General features: G+C 41.2%; 1 protein-coding gene across 1 annotated transcript in view; it reads right to left on the minus strand.

The window, feature by feature from the left end:
• Nucleotides 1-543: 543 nt before the first annotated feature.
• Nucleotides 544-15,403, minus strand: part of AHDC1 (AT-hook DNA binding motif containing 1) — a 75,456-nt gene continuing 60,596 nt past the window's right edge. Inside the window, exon 5 of the mRNA XM_075264426.1 lies at nt 544-1,211. The gene's annotated coding sequence lies outside the window, so the exon portion shown is untranslated. The remainder of the gene's footprint in view (nt 1,212-15,403) is intronic.

Genomic DNA, 15,403 nt, shown 5'->3' on the forward strand with positions numbered 1-15,403 from the left:
AAAAGGAGAATGTATAAGGTAGACTCAGAGAATATGTTCATATGTTGAAATATTGGAAGGGATGAAAATGTGTCCGACAGGAAATAGTGCCCTGGCAAGGTCAGGAAAAGGAGGGGATGATAGCAGGGAACAGCTGAGGGGAGAAAGATCATCACAAAGGTCTAAAAGTTAATGCAGTGCATGCAGATTATTCGCTGTGTCCTGGCAGAGAGTGCCATGATCAAGGAGAGGGGGCAATGATGATGATGATGATATAAAAGGTGACAAAGATGATAAATGATAACATAAAGGAAAGCAGAATGTGTGAGGGAGAGATAAGAAATGCAATGATGTGAGATAAAAGATAAAAAAAAAAAAAAAAAAAAAAAAAAAACATGAGGAAAGAGGGAAGAGATATCAGGGAAGGAAGAAAGCTGGGTAAGGCTTTGTGAGAAGTAATACAGAAGCGAATGCTGATGAAAGAGGGGAAGCACAAAGGAGCCTAATGGAAACAGAGACCTGATCACTGTCACCTTGGATTATCACAGCGCTCAAACACCACTCCAGTATACAACTCCAGGAAAAGTACACATGGGCGCACTCCGTCTGCTCTACAACGTCACCCACATTCTCTCAGATTAAAGACACAAGGCTGGTTTTGGACAATACACAATTTATGAGAAATCCTTATTTACAATAAATAGTTTTAACCGCCGAGGGTGGTGGTAGGGCTTTTAACATACGCAATTTCAGTGCAGCCGGTAGATGGGGGACACAGGGTGTAGGTGCAGGACTGGGGGTATGTGAGGGAAAGGGACTGGGCTCTTTAACCATCTCCATGACAGAGATGCCAGTGCACTGCAGGCAACTCAGGTCATATGAGAATAAGATCAGACTTCCACCCTGCTACATTCCCTACCTCCCCCCCTCACATACTCCCCATTACCCATATTTCTTTTTTTTCCTTTTTTTTTTCTTTTTTTTTTTTACAGTTTGAAACATTTAAAAAATTTCTTATGTACAATTTTTGCTGGTTTTGTGAAGAAAGTAAAACAAGAAAAATTTTTAACAAAAAAACACAAATTTCTTCTCAGAGGAGAACTGGGGAAGGGAGGGGGAGGTTCCAGAGCTCAAGGAGGAGAGAGGGAGCGCACACATGATGTAGGTGGTGCAGGCTCTGAAGGGGATCCCACGGCGTTTCTTCTGGCTTCATTACAGGGGAATGGTCTCAGCTGTGAATTTCAAGAAGAAATATAAAAATAATGTCAATAACATCATCCAATGGTAACCAGAGAGAAGTCAGAACACGGTTATAGAAAAAACCCACAGACAGACATGACTCATGGAGCTGGGTGTGTGCACGGCAGTGTACAATATACAACAATACTGAAGTCATATTTGTGCTAATCCTTATAATCTAGAAGGCAGAAAATCTTGCCGTGATTCGAGTCTGGTACTTTTGCAGTTAGCTTAGATATTTTGAAAGCAAAAACATATGACCTGTGAATCTATGAAGTATCCGCACCTTGTCCAGAAGAGCCAAGTGGGTTGGTTAGGGCTGCCGCCAAATATATCAGTAGAGAAGTGGCTTTCAATAAGGCAGGCAAGGAATACATAGCAATGGAAAACAGCTGCATGAATGAATGTAGGTGTGCATAATATACAAACGCTCTCCCACAAATATTCATAATGTATGTTCACTTTAGATTTGTCCACTGGGACCACCACAAGTACTGCAAGTAATATACATGTGTGACCATAACTCCAGATTTCTTCTATGTGACAGACATATCTCTAAACTTCTGCTTTTTCCATCAGTCCCACAGAAGAGGTCAGAGGTGGCCCACAGATTTGAGGAACCCTTGTTTTTGTCAGTGGGGTCCCAGCAGTCCCAAAGATTATGAATTATCATGTAACCCACAGCAGTAGCTTTTGACAGCATGGCACAGGACCACTGTACAATTGTTCCAGGCCAATGAGAAATGTTGCGGGATTAAACATATTTGATTTTTGTGTGTCACTTATTCATTACTAGAAGAAGTTTCATTTCCAGCACTCAAACTGTGTAGTATCTACAGGTATCCAGCAGGTGTCAGTATACAAACTTTTGTGCACAGACTATGCTACAAGATCAGTGGTGACATCTGCAGGCTATACTATACCATTATACAAATTTCCTGATCAGTTGCGAATTAAGAACAAAACACTAAAAATAAAAACTCTTTCAGTAGTGAGATAGCCTATAAAGATTATTTATAAAATCTGATGCAGGGAACCATGGTAGGAAGTAGCCTTGTTTCCAATAGCAACTTAGGTTTCTTTTAAGGAAAGTATGTAGTAAACCATGGAGTCATCAGCAGGTTTGGGTTCACTAAAACACCAGCAATGGCCAGACCCTCTAACATACTGCTGTCCATCTCCACTACCCAGACAAATCAGTTTGAAGAAGCCCGAAGGTCTGCTGAGTGACCCCAGTGTATGTGCATTGCAGATGTCAATCACTGGGCATGCACACTATACGCATGCACCAGAGTACCCCGCTGCTCAACAGCTTGCTGGAAACTAGATTACAGGTTCCCTTTAACCATCAGAACAAGTAGTGAGGGCTGGTTAGTGGCAACATGTAAGCATGGAGACTTCTGTCCCAAGAAGGGTGTACAATAAAGGCGAGCACAATTAAACCATACTTCTAAAAGGGATGAACTCCAGTTATATCTGCTGCTAGGCCGCAGTCTAGGGCAGGGGTAGGGAACCTTCGGCTCTCCAGCTGCTGTGAAACTACAACTCCCAACATGCTCCATTCACTTCCATGGGAGTTCCAAGAACAGCAGAGCAAGTATGCATGCTGGGAATTGTAGTTTGGCTACAGCTGGAGAGGACATTTGGTAGAGATCCAAGTGGACTAGTTCCTATGATATACCTCTGGATTGTGAAGACAGCATGCAGACCTTGACTACATCAAAGCAAGAGAGTCCAGATTTATGTAAATCACATTCCGCCATAGCCAATCACTGGCCTCAGTGGTCACATGCATACTTTATATAAACCGGTACTATAAAAAGATCAAATATAATCTTTGGTCAATTTCTGAAAGGGATATACCAACTACTTCAAAGCTCATCCAAAAGCTTTAACGTGACAATTTAGAGACAGCCATCCTACAAATCACTAATGAAAAACCCAACACAACTGTCTCCAGTCTTTTCGCTTATGGAGGGAAGCCAAGTTAGACACTGACCTATGGGATGGCAACCACAAAAAGATGACAAAGGAGGAATTTTTTGCTTCCTAGATGAAAACAAATATGTATAGCCTTTTCCCATAAAGCACTGCCAATCTATGACTTTTTGCTGAATGGTGGGCTCTACAAACATAAATCAGCTCCCCCTTAGACTTCCAACTCTGAAAGAACTAAAATAATTGTGACATCACTGGCAAACAAGCATATAGCTGACAAATATTCACTTAGTGATGGGTGGAATTTCAGATGATGGAAAATACAATACTAGCAAAAAAAAAAAAAAAAAAAAGCTAAGTCCCTCAAGGTGGCCATACACATTAGACAAGGATGGGCAAAGGGGGCTCCCAAAAATATGAAAGCAATAAGCAGAGATAGTACTCAAGTCTGCATCTACATCAAATGAAACTAAAAATACTGTATATAAAGCAAATATATAAATCAAAATAAAACATAACTTAGTAATATACCCATAAAAACATGTCATGTTGATTACATCTATAACCACACTGCCATTATTTGGGAATACAGTTATACCAGTTTAGATACAAACATATAACAAAGATCACCTATACAGAAGCAGCAATAATTGAGCTTATGAAAAATCATGTATTGGAGGAAATGGTTCAGTCTCTCCCATCCACAGTTTACCAAATGCAGGGATCAGTTCAGCAGATACAGGTTATATTGTCCCTTGCTTCCCCTCACTTCTCTTATGCCTGTCCCCCCACAATGACTCTCATCCTTACAAGGGCAGTACCACAAACCTGTCCCTTACAGTCCCTGTCCCTTCATTTCCTGGCTGGTTAGGCCAATCTTCAGGGGATCTAGGGAACATACAGCATGTGGGAAAGCTACCAAAGGCAAGATAACCCTGATATGCTATGATCTACTGCAGAACTATATCTAAAGTTAGTATAATAGTATTCCCAAACAATGGCGGTGTGGTTATAGATGTAAACAACATGACATGTTTTATGGGTAAATTATTATTTTGTTTTATATTAGTTTACATCTTTCTTGGGGATTTTGGCTCCAAAACATCCCAATAGTGGTAGCACTGGACATGCTGGATGTCATGTTTAGTAGAAATACTTATTTTCCAGTCTTACAGGGGCAGTACAAAGTTAGAAAGAAAAAGCTTTATCCATTGAAAGAGGACCTTTCATCAGATTGGGCACAGGCAGTTCCATATACTGCTGGAAAGCAGCTTTCCTGATCTGTGCCCTGGGTAAAGCGCTATCGGTGCCAGTACTGTGCCTCTTCACAGTCAGAAGGGCGTTTCTGACAGTCAGGTACGTCCTTCTCCACAGCAGCGCCTATCGCGCTGTACAGTGTGAGCAGGGAGGAACGCCCCCTCCCGTCCTGATAATACTCGTCTATGGACGACCACTGTGAGCAGAGGGTGGGGGGCGTTCCTCCGCACTCACACTGTACGGCGCGATAGGCGCTGCTGTGGAGAAGGACGTCCCGAACTCCCTTCTGACTGTAAATCGCTACGGTACCGGGACCGATAGCACTTTACCCGGGGCACAGATTGGGAAAGCCGATAGTGTGCTGAATTCAGCGCACTGTCAGCTTTCCAGCAGTATATAAAACTGCCTATGCCCGATCTGATGAAAGGTCCTCTTTAACTTGACATTTTTGTTTGCAGTAAGTGCACTTATTAGGCCCACCTAGCATATGTAATAGCACACATAACAAGGTGACCCATATTACTTATATTAACCACCCTAACATTTTCCCTACACTTCTATGTGATGAAATAATCCGAACTGCAAACCAAATTCCAGTACCCTAATACTAATAATCCCTATCACTTTATTGTTTGTATAAATATCTGCAACAGCTCAACTTGCATATTCCTGAGGAGAATGCCATTAGGGCTGTATATTTCTTGCAGAAAAACACAATACAATCTGATTGGATGTAAACAGGGAAGTCAGTTGTGAATGGAGCCTAAGGTCTGTCTACTAGCAGTAGCTCCATTGCAGCACAGGGTGAGATGAGAATGCAGGATAAAACAATACAATTTTTTACTGACTACCTTTCTGAAGACACATGAAACAAAGCAGACCTGGCAATGGCCAGATGTTCCGTTATCAGAAATGTGCAAGTCTTTGTAGACGTTTCACTTTACCCAATAGAAGGTACAACCACTGAAATGGCAAAACCGCATGGGAGTGCATTGGAAGTCGGCAGCACAAATCAGTCAGGCATTGAATATTTTTATAATATTTACATTCTTCACTGTACTGTAAGATGGGGCCTAACAATAAGGGCCCAACAAGAGTCTCCAGCATATATATACTATTGAGCGCATGCCCATGCGTCAGAATAGAAATCTACACCAGTCAGGACCTGGTATAGATTTCCTGTATACCTCACACTAGACAACTGATGCGAGATCACGTAGTGCACAGGAAGCAGAAGAGTTGCCCCGCTTCCGGATGCTGTCAGCTTGCTGCGTGTCAGCAAAAACGTCTCAGCGTGTCATAGGTTAGCCATCAGGCCTCTAGACAATACACCTCTTATTGAACTTAGGCAAATGTGTTAAAAACCACACGTTATTCATGACTTTCCTGGTTATTTTTACTGACGTATGCCCTATAATAAAATCATTTACGAGAAAACCAAGTTAGCATAAACCAACCAAAAAAAAAATCACCCATATAAAGATATTCGTTGGGTTATCTTCACCTAGTCTTCTGTGATATCATCAGATCTATGTTGGAAACAAGTGTTGGACATAGCCGCACACACATTTTTGGTTTACTTCCAAGGAAAGTTGCTCAATATTAGGGACACAGATAAAGGCACTGGGACAACACTCTGGTTTATGAATGTGCTAATACTTCTTGTATGCCCTGATGTCAAATACCAGTATGCAACAAAATGTCGTGGTCCGTCAACATAGACAGATTGTTGTGGAGAAGACACAGCAGAACGCTTGGTCTCCTAGTGTCTAGCTAGTTACAGCACAGGCCGTGGCTGATCCATGCTGAAAAACACTTGAAACATTATTATAGTTATATCCTGCAGTCTAAAGGGTAAAGGTGGTCAAAGCACAGAAACCTCTTATGTTACAGCAGAAATTGTACACGTTTTAGGTAGACTGGCAACAAAAAAACCCCAAAAACGACATAGGATCAAGAAATAAAACTGCACCTAATCATACTGGATGAAAATATGACTACTATTTAATGCTGCACATACTTTCATTAATGGGAATTGCTGGTAGAAAATTGAGATTTTCTATGATAATATTTCAATATAGAGTATTTCAGGAGTTTCTGGATAATAAAGTGGTAAAATTGCAGAATTTATAGGTCTTAATAGAAAATAGAAGAAGGCAGAAGTCGTCAAACCAATCACATATGAAATGTGTTCAGTCTCTTCTGTACATGCCACTCTAAGGATATGTTCACACATCGGATTAAAGGAATTTCCAGAATTATGTTTTAGTGATGATTTATAGGCATAGACCATCAATATCTGATAGTTTTGAAAATTTAAATGCATGTTTTTTCTGGGTGTTGAGCACCACCTTATACAAGGCTGAGCCAGGAACGGCTCTAGGTCCATGTATTACTGCCTCTCCACAGATGCTGTGAAACACCATGAATTGGATACAGTGCTATATTGTCAGTAGTGCCGCTGAACTTTTTCTCTTATTTTTTCAATATCTGATAGTTTATTGACTCATATCTCCCAACCATTCCGGATTCCGCGGGACATTCACAGATTCAGTGTCCTGTCTCGCAGTCCCAGTCGGCGGGAGATATGTCGCAGTTTCAACTCATATCTGTGTCCAGAGGACGCAGATGTGAGTGAGTTGAACACATCCACTAGCCGCTGCGCTCCGGCTAGTGAATGTGTAGGCGTGATGTGAGGTCACATCACGCCTACAACTCTGTTAGTGAAACTGCGGAGAGAGCAGCGGGGGAGCGTTGGAAGGGTGAGTATATGGTTTTTTTTTTGTGTTAAATATTGAGGTGAAACATAATGAGGGGGCCCATGAAACCGGGGGCAGAGATGGAGGGGGGGAGTTGAAACCGGGGGCAGAGATGGAGGGGGGGGACATGAAACTGGGAGAAGATGAAGGGGGTATATGAAACTGGGGGAGAGATGAGGGGGGGGGACATAATTTACGGGTGAATGTAGGAGGATTATACTGTGTGGTGGCACATGAAAAATGAATGAAAATGGGTGGAGTCAACAAAAGTGGGTGGAGCTAAATTCGCCACGACACGCTGCGAGCGCCCACACATTTTGTCCCTCTTTCGGTTCTTCAAAAGTTGGGAGGTATGCATACATGGCATAGGAGGCTGTGCAGAATTACTGCAGTTTTGTTCCAACTGAAATTAATAAGATCTATGCTTTAACAGTACATGTGTGAACATATCCTATTTCTGTGGAAGAAAAAGATGACAGTTTTCCTAGTCTAGAATACGTTTCTTGAACATATCTAAACAAGCAAAAGCACAGGTTATATGGATTACATACAAAATCGTAATCCCTGTTTCAAGAAACCTCTAGATCAGAGGTAGGGAACCTTCAACACTCTAGCAGTTGTAAAACTACAATTCCCAGCATGCATACTTGCTCTGCTGCTCTTGGAACTCCCATGGAAGAGAATAGAGCATTGTTGGGAGTTGTAATGCTGAAGGTTGCTGATCCCTGCTCTAGACAAAAGACCCTTCACCATTTGGCATAGTCATTTGTTTTAGCCAGTCAGTGGTTGTTACAATGATTTACAATACACAATATGGTACTGCCAGGGACTACGCTGGCAGCAGGGAAGGATTCAAGGTTATGACTGCCCATATAATGTAATTTGTAAAATGAGCTAGCTGACCCCCATATTGTATGGGGAAAAGGCACTTACAACCAATTTGCCAAATGTTTTTCATTTGTTGCAGCAAACATGTAGTATGCCATGAGGCACTAAAATGAAAACATTGGTCCATCTGATACAGTTAGGCCAACAAATGATAAAACCGTCTCTAAAATGTAACATGTCTGCTCTTAAAGAGGACCTTTCATGGGTTGGGACACCTGCGGTTTTATATACTGCTGGAAATCTGACAGTGCACTGAATTCAGCGCACTGTTGGCTTTCACGATCTGTGCCCCAGGTGAAGAGCTATCTGTGCCGGTACTGTAGCTCTTCACTGTCAGAAGGGCGTTCCTGACAACCTGTCAGGAACGTTGTCCTTCACAGCAGCGCCTATAGTGCTGTACTGAGAGAGCTAGGAGGAACGTCCCCCACTGCTCATCTATGGACGAGTACTATCAGGAGAGGAGGTAGGCTTTCCTCCCCGTTCTCACAGTACAGTGCTATAGGCGCTGCTGTGAGGAAGGGCGTTCCTGACTGACTGTCAGGAACTCCCTTCTGACAGTGAAGAGCTATGGTACCGGCACCGATAGCTCTTCACCTGGGGCACAGATCGTGAAAGCCTGGCTTGGCTTTCCAGCAGTATATAAAATCGTCTGTGCCCCAACTGATGAAAGGTCCTCTTTAAGGGGATCTACAGAAAAAATATTAAATGATGACCTGCAATTCTAAAGAATATTTTCAGCATTGTACAGTTCCTGTCAATGATCCGAGAAGTTTAGCAATACATTAAGTACAGGGTGTTACCAGTCGCGGACATGTCCCTACACTGACTAATCAGAGAGGACAATACAGACTAGAAAAGGGCACACCCATTTGGCAAGGGGAATGGTAACATTTAGCTCTCAATTTATTGATAAATGTTTCAGTAGGAGTAAAAGAGGTATAACACAACAGAGTTCTAACGCTATGTTCACATTGCTCCATGCTGTCTGTTGTAGGACCCATGGGACACATGAACTGCTAAAATTGTGGACACCACCAGTGCCCAACAGACCTCACTGACTGTAATGGGGTCCGTTGAGTCTTTGTTCTATTAAACAAACCACAAACTAATGTAGCCCAGGATGATGTGAAGCAGATGTGTAGGTGGCCGAAGATTAGCCAGAAATGTTGCATCATAGGGTGATAGGTTCTCTTTAAATGGATTGGCCACTTTCAGACCAATAATGAGAGAAACGTTATTGAATATGTAATAAAAGTTATACAATTTTCCAGTATACTTTCAGTATCAATTCCTCACAAATTTTTAGATTTCTGCTTGCTATCAGTGGATATAAATCAGCTCATGGTCATGTGAGATACAGTCTATGGTCATGTGATGGATACACAGGTATACAGCTCATTACCAGAACTCCGATTACTCTTCTATGACTATAACGAGCTGTATATCTGTGTATATCACATGACCATGGTCTAATTTTATCTACTGGAAATAAGGAGAATCAATGACAGCCAGCAGAGATCTAGAAACCGTGAGAAATTGATACAGAAAGTATATTGAAAATTTGTAGAACTTACTATATAAACAAACCACAACATTGGTCTGAAACTGGACAAGCCCTTTAAGCCATCTTCATACATATATGCCCTTTAGACAACTTTCTAAATACACCGTATACAAAATTTCCACCAATTCCACACTGAATGAAATTCTTATTTACATCTGGACGTTGAAGATGCTCAATCCTAAATCAGTGAGACAGACTAGAAAACGTCAATTCATCAGTGTGACACTATCAGTATAGGTAAAAAGTATAAGCCTAGAGTATAGGCTGTTTAGCTCAAAGTGGATTACCCAAGGGGATACAATGGTAGGAATTTTTTCATCTGTTAGACGTGTTAGGTCTATAATGGTTTTCAGTCACCAGATGTAAACAATATTGCTCCCACCCATGGACAACAGAGAAATAGTACATGGTGAACACACATAGTAAACTGTTGCAATTTTATTTCTCAGTGACAACTGTGCACTAGAAAGTAACAAGCAACTGAGCGATGCTGGCTATGACGTCTATAATGCTTTTCAAGCCATTGTGTCCATAACGCCCCCTATATAGAAAAAAGGTTCTGAGAACCTCCCGAAACATTAAAGGGGTTTTCCAGGCAAAAATAATTTTAAAAAAGGTCTGTTAGTGCTATTAATGGGTTAAGTGCACCCATATAACTTTTGCAGCGTTTTGAGTGATTTCTGGGTTTCTCTGGGAAGGCCTAGCAACTTCTGCATTTGTTTACATGGTGTGTAGCTTTCTGCTGCAATGCATTAAGGTAGTTGTAGGCTCACACTCTCTCCCCTCCCTCTCTAATTCCCCCCTCCCTGTCTCCCTAGCTATTCCTCCCACTGCTAGCCTTTCCTCCCACTGCTAGCCTTTCCTACATCACTCAGCCCACCCTTGTACCCTATTATACTTTGTTTCCCCTTTCCCACAGGAGTAAGACTGGAAGAAGACACTGTGCTGCAGCCTTCAATACTTCTCTATATAATCTCTCTAGATGTATTGTCGGCTTCAGCGCTAAGCTAGGACACTGGCTCTATTGTGCATGCGCGTACTGACGTCATCGTAGGGGGACGAGATGTTCCCTGGGAAAGGAAGCCCAGACAGGAAGAAGATGGGCAAGTATGATGGTGTGGATGGGGGAGTAGTAGTGACGATCTGTTTCCGGGAATGGGGAAATGGATAGTCAGATTAGTCAAAACATGTCCCCAGGGATATGGGTAAATAGGCATTTTGATTAATAATGTAATTTAGAAAGTAGGAAGGGTGTACAGATTAGTGTAGGGTTTTATAGTTATCCCGGACAAATGTATTGCAGTCTATGGGAGATTCTGTACGGGGGTATTCTGAAAAGTTTCTGACCTCCACATGTAGATGGCAACACTCATTAACCAAAGTTGGGGAATGTGTTCACGCATGTGTTGGAATGTACTCACAAAAATTTCTGCCATTTTGCACCAGCTGTTTTTCTTTGACATTCGTTGAAGTGAGTCGATGTGACTGATTTTGTGAAAATGGATAAAATCAAATATCGAGCTGTCATTAGATATTTGTTTTTGAAAGGCAATACGCCTTCGCAAATTACAGACGAGTTGGATGCTCAATACAGGGACTCTGCATCATGTACCACAGTCAAAACTGTAACCATGAATGAAAACATTGCTCAAGTTCACCAAATGGTGCTAGAGAGCCTGTGCTATCTCTCTAACCATCATTCGACGGTTCTCTAGCACCATTTGCTGAACTCGAGCAATGTTTTCGTTTGTGGTTGCAGTTTTTGGTCGTCCCAATCGTTCATCGTCAACCAAGCTGGTACAGCAATGTTTAAACTCTATTTTATCCATTTTCGCAAAATCACTCGCATCGACTCACTACAACAACCGTATAAGGAAAATGTTTGTTTTTGTACCGTGTTAGCCAGTGGGTAGGAAATATAAAAACAAAAAACTTGAGAGTCTTCAGTAGTTGATAGAAGAAGCAGCAGAGAGGTTCGAAACGTAATCTGTAATTATTATTAGCCATTAAAAAAAGTATCAACTACTGAAGACTCACGTTTTTTGTTTTTATATTTCCTACAACTGTCAAATAAAAACCGCTGGTGCAAAATGGCTGAAATTTTTGTGAGTATATTCCAACGCATGCGTGAACACATTCCCCAACTTTGTTTGACAAGTGTTGCCATCTACATGTGGCGGTCAGAAACTTTTCAGACTACCCTCATACATTACTATGAAAGGCCTTGGAGCTTTCAGTAGGCTCCCGGTTGTTACAGGAACAGGTTGGCTGCTGCGACCTAGCCATGCAGGAGTTGGCTTGCAACTCTACAGGTATGGGGACCGGCCTAGGGGGCTATTTTTACACTTTGGGAGGGAGAGTGAAGTATTAATGTCCACGATCAGACTGGACTCTGATCGCAGGTATTCGCTGTACATTACAGCGGCGACCCAGTTGCTATGGCGACCACTCTGCAGCAGAACAGCCACCATCATCTTTACAGACTCGGCATCCGCTGTAATAGCACGGGGACGGTTAGCGCCGCTGGGGTCCACAGCATAACCCCACTTCTGCTGCTGCAGGAAGCCAGCTGAGGCATGAGTGTGGCTATGTTGCATTCCCGCTCCTCCACCGCTCACACCGAAAAATATGGTAATTTACCATATACTGGCATATAAGACAACCGCCGACTTCTGAAAAAATTTTCAGGGGTTAAAAAGTCATCTTATATACCGGAAAATACAGTACATCAGACTTTTCACATGAGTATAGCTCAGTAGGCTGCATTCCTCCTGAAACTGGGGCTAATGTATAAGCTCATTGCAGAACATAAAAAAAAATGTTAAATGCACCTTAAAGCTGAGGCCCCAGGTTGCAGAAACGCAACATGGTTTGTTGCAGATTTTGCAACGGTTACAAAACGGCTACAAAAGGAATGGGAAATATATTGGAATTACTTATACTTCTACTTTCTGCTCAATCTACTCTTGGATTGGCCTAAAAAAAAAAAAAAAAAAAAAAAAACCCACAGCAAAATCTGCAAAAAAAAATAATTTAAAAAAAAAAACTGTTTCAGCAACATATAAAACGTATAATAAAATATAAATTTATAATATAAATTTAAAATATAGTTAAAAAACAAAAAACAAGCCACTAACATTAACTACACCACAAGTTCTAGTGCCCCAGCCAAAATATAAAGTGTCACTACATAAAAATTACTGTGACAAAGTGAGAAACTTTAATTTTTTTTTTTTTAAATTTAGTAGTACTTTGTGCTTTTTTTTTTTTTAAAAAAAAAAACAACAAAAAACAAAAACAAAACAAATCAAAACACAATTTTCCCAGATACAGAAGTATAGAAATGTAGGGACAACACGGTGGCTCAGTGGTTAGCACTGCAGCCTTGCAACACTGGAGTCCTGGGTTTGAATCCCGCCAGGAACATCATCTGAAAGGAGTTTGTATGTTCTCCCTGTGTTTGCATGGAATTCCTCCCATTCAAAGACATACTATATGGGGCTCACAATAAGACGACAAAAAAAAAAAAAAAAAAAAAGTGTAGAAGTGATAAAAAAAAACCTTCAAAAGAAATGAGTTATTTGGAGTAACCAAGACACAGAACCAGCTTAACCATTACAACAGCAGAGGTCCCTGATGCTGTTTGCAGTTTACTCACTAGTCTGAACCAGGAGGGAGGAGGATACCTGCAGACATTAAGAGTTGAGAACAGAGCAATGAAAGGGAGGCTCAGTCATGTGTGTTCTCCATCTTCTAGCATGGAATGCTGAAGTATTGGACTTTGCTGTTTAATGGGAACCATTCACAGGCCATACAGTACTTTAGGTATATGTGTGTACTGTGGGCATGTGTTTGTGTAAAGTATCAGTACTCTGCAAAAAAAAAAAAAAAAGTGGAAAATACTGCCAGTGAATTAACAAAAGAGAAATCTAAAAATCAGGATTTGTTGTTACCACAATTTGGAGGACGAGTCTTGGAACCGATGCCCACAATGCCCTGATCTCATCCTCCGGTCTGTTAGGGAATACATGGAGTTAGAAGGATTTCAGGAAGACTATATCCACAGATGATCAGTGGTTTGCTCTCCAGAAATTTGGAACCTCCTCACTGGATTTTTTCCTTCAAATCTGTATGCATGTGTACCTAGAAAACTGATACGGTTTTGAAGGCAAAGGTTGGCCATTTAGATTTCTCTTTTGTCCATTCACAGTTTAACGCTTCTGTTTTTGAAAGCAATTGCAATAATGTCACCCCTGCCTCATGCTTTGGCACAGTACTATATATGTATGTGCATAGTATTAATGTGTACATGCATTATTTATACAGTACACGTACTGTATATGCATAGTATGTTTTGGGGAACACGGTGGTATCCCAAAGTGCATCACCTGCAAGGAGTTTGTATGTTGTCTCCGTGTATGCATGGGCTTCCTCCCACACTCCAAAGACACAAAGACAGGGAATTTAGATTGTGGACCCTCCTTGGGATAGTGTTCACAATATCTGGAAAGCGCTGCAAAATATGGTGTTGATGTAAATATAAGCAAAATAAAAAATAAATGTGTATATGTATTTGTATTTTGTGTGTAAGCATCTATGTCTGTGCAATGTGTGTACATATTTTACATATGCATGGTTATGTGATTACCATTTAGAAGCTACACAGATGTACAGATTTGTATATGTGCATATTTTATAGGTTTTATTTTCATGTGTGAATTGTATATATGCACCTGTAATGTGCATATACATGTGTAAGGCTCTATTCACATCTTTCATTTCCATTTATTCTGTTTTGTCATAAAAGCAGAATAAAACTGCTAAAATAGACACCAGAGGTGCCCACTTATACTGGGTTCTAATGGGGGGTCTGTTTACATAGTGGGTGAAAATAAGTATTGAACATGTGACCAATTGTCCAAGTAAATATATCTCTAAAGATACTATTGACATGGAATTCTCACCAGATGTTGGTAACAACCCATGCAATCCACACAGGCAAAGAAATCAATTTATAGATGTCCATAAATTATGTGTAATAATGAGAAATGACACAGGGAAAAAGTATTGAACACGAAGATAAAAGGTGCAAAAACCCATGGAAAGCCTAGAAACCATCTGAAATCTATCAGGAATTAGAAACCCATAATGACACTAATGGGAGCAGCATACAACCGTGTTTGACCCATGAAACACGGTCCGTGTGTCAGCCAGGTATACCGGCTTGAACTTTATACTGCAAGGAGTCCCGCTCCCAGCAGTCATCTATGATACTAGGAGTCCCTGCCTTCCAGCGGCATATTGCACCGTACAGTACGGGACAATAAGTCGCTGGGAGGCAGGGACTCCAAGCATCATAGTCGAAGTTCAAGTCGGCAAATCTGGCTAACACATGGACCGAGTTTCATGGGTGAACCATGGTTGTGTGCTGCTAGCCTTAGTAAGAAACAAGATCAGCTTGTTCAACTGATGGCCCATAAAAAAAGTTTCTCATTACCAGGGTGCCACACAAGAGACATCTCATGATGGGTAAAACCAGTGAGCTGTCTCAAGACCTTCTCAACATTACTGCTGCAAAACATATTGGTTACAAAATTTCTAAAGCACTGAAGGCTCCAGTGAGCAATGTTGGGGCCAGCAATCCAGAAGTGAATTGACAGAGGGGTGACAAGAATTATGAGAAGAGTTGTCCAAGAGCCAAGGACTACTACCTGTGGAGAGCTACAGAAAGACCTGGAAACAACACGTACAATTGTTTACAAGAAAACAGCAATGATTC

The sequence above is a fragment of the Leptodactylus fuscus genome, chromosome 2, assembly GCF_031893055.1.
Source record: "Leptodactylus fuscus isolate aLepFus1 chromosome 2, aLepFus1.hap2, whole genome shotgun sequence".
Lineage (NCBI taxonomy): Eukaryota > Metazoa > Chordata > Amphibia > Anura > Leptodactylidae > Leptodactylus > Leptodactylus fuscus.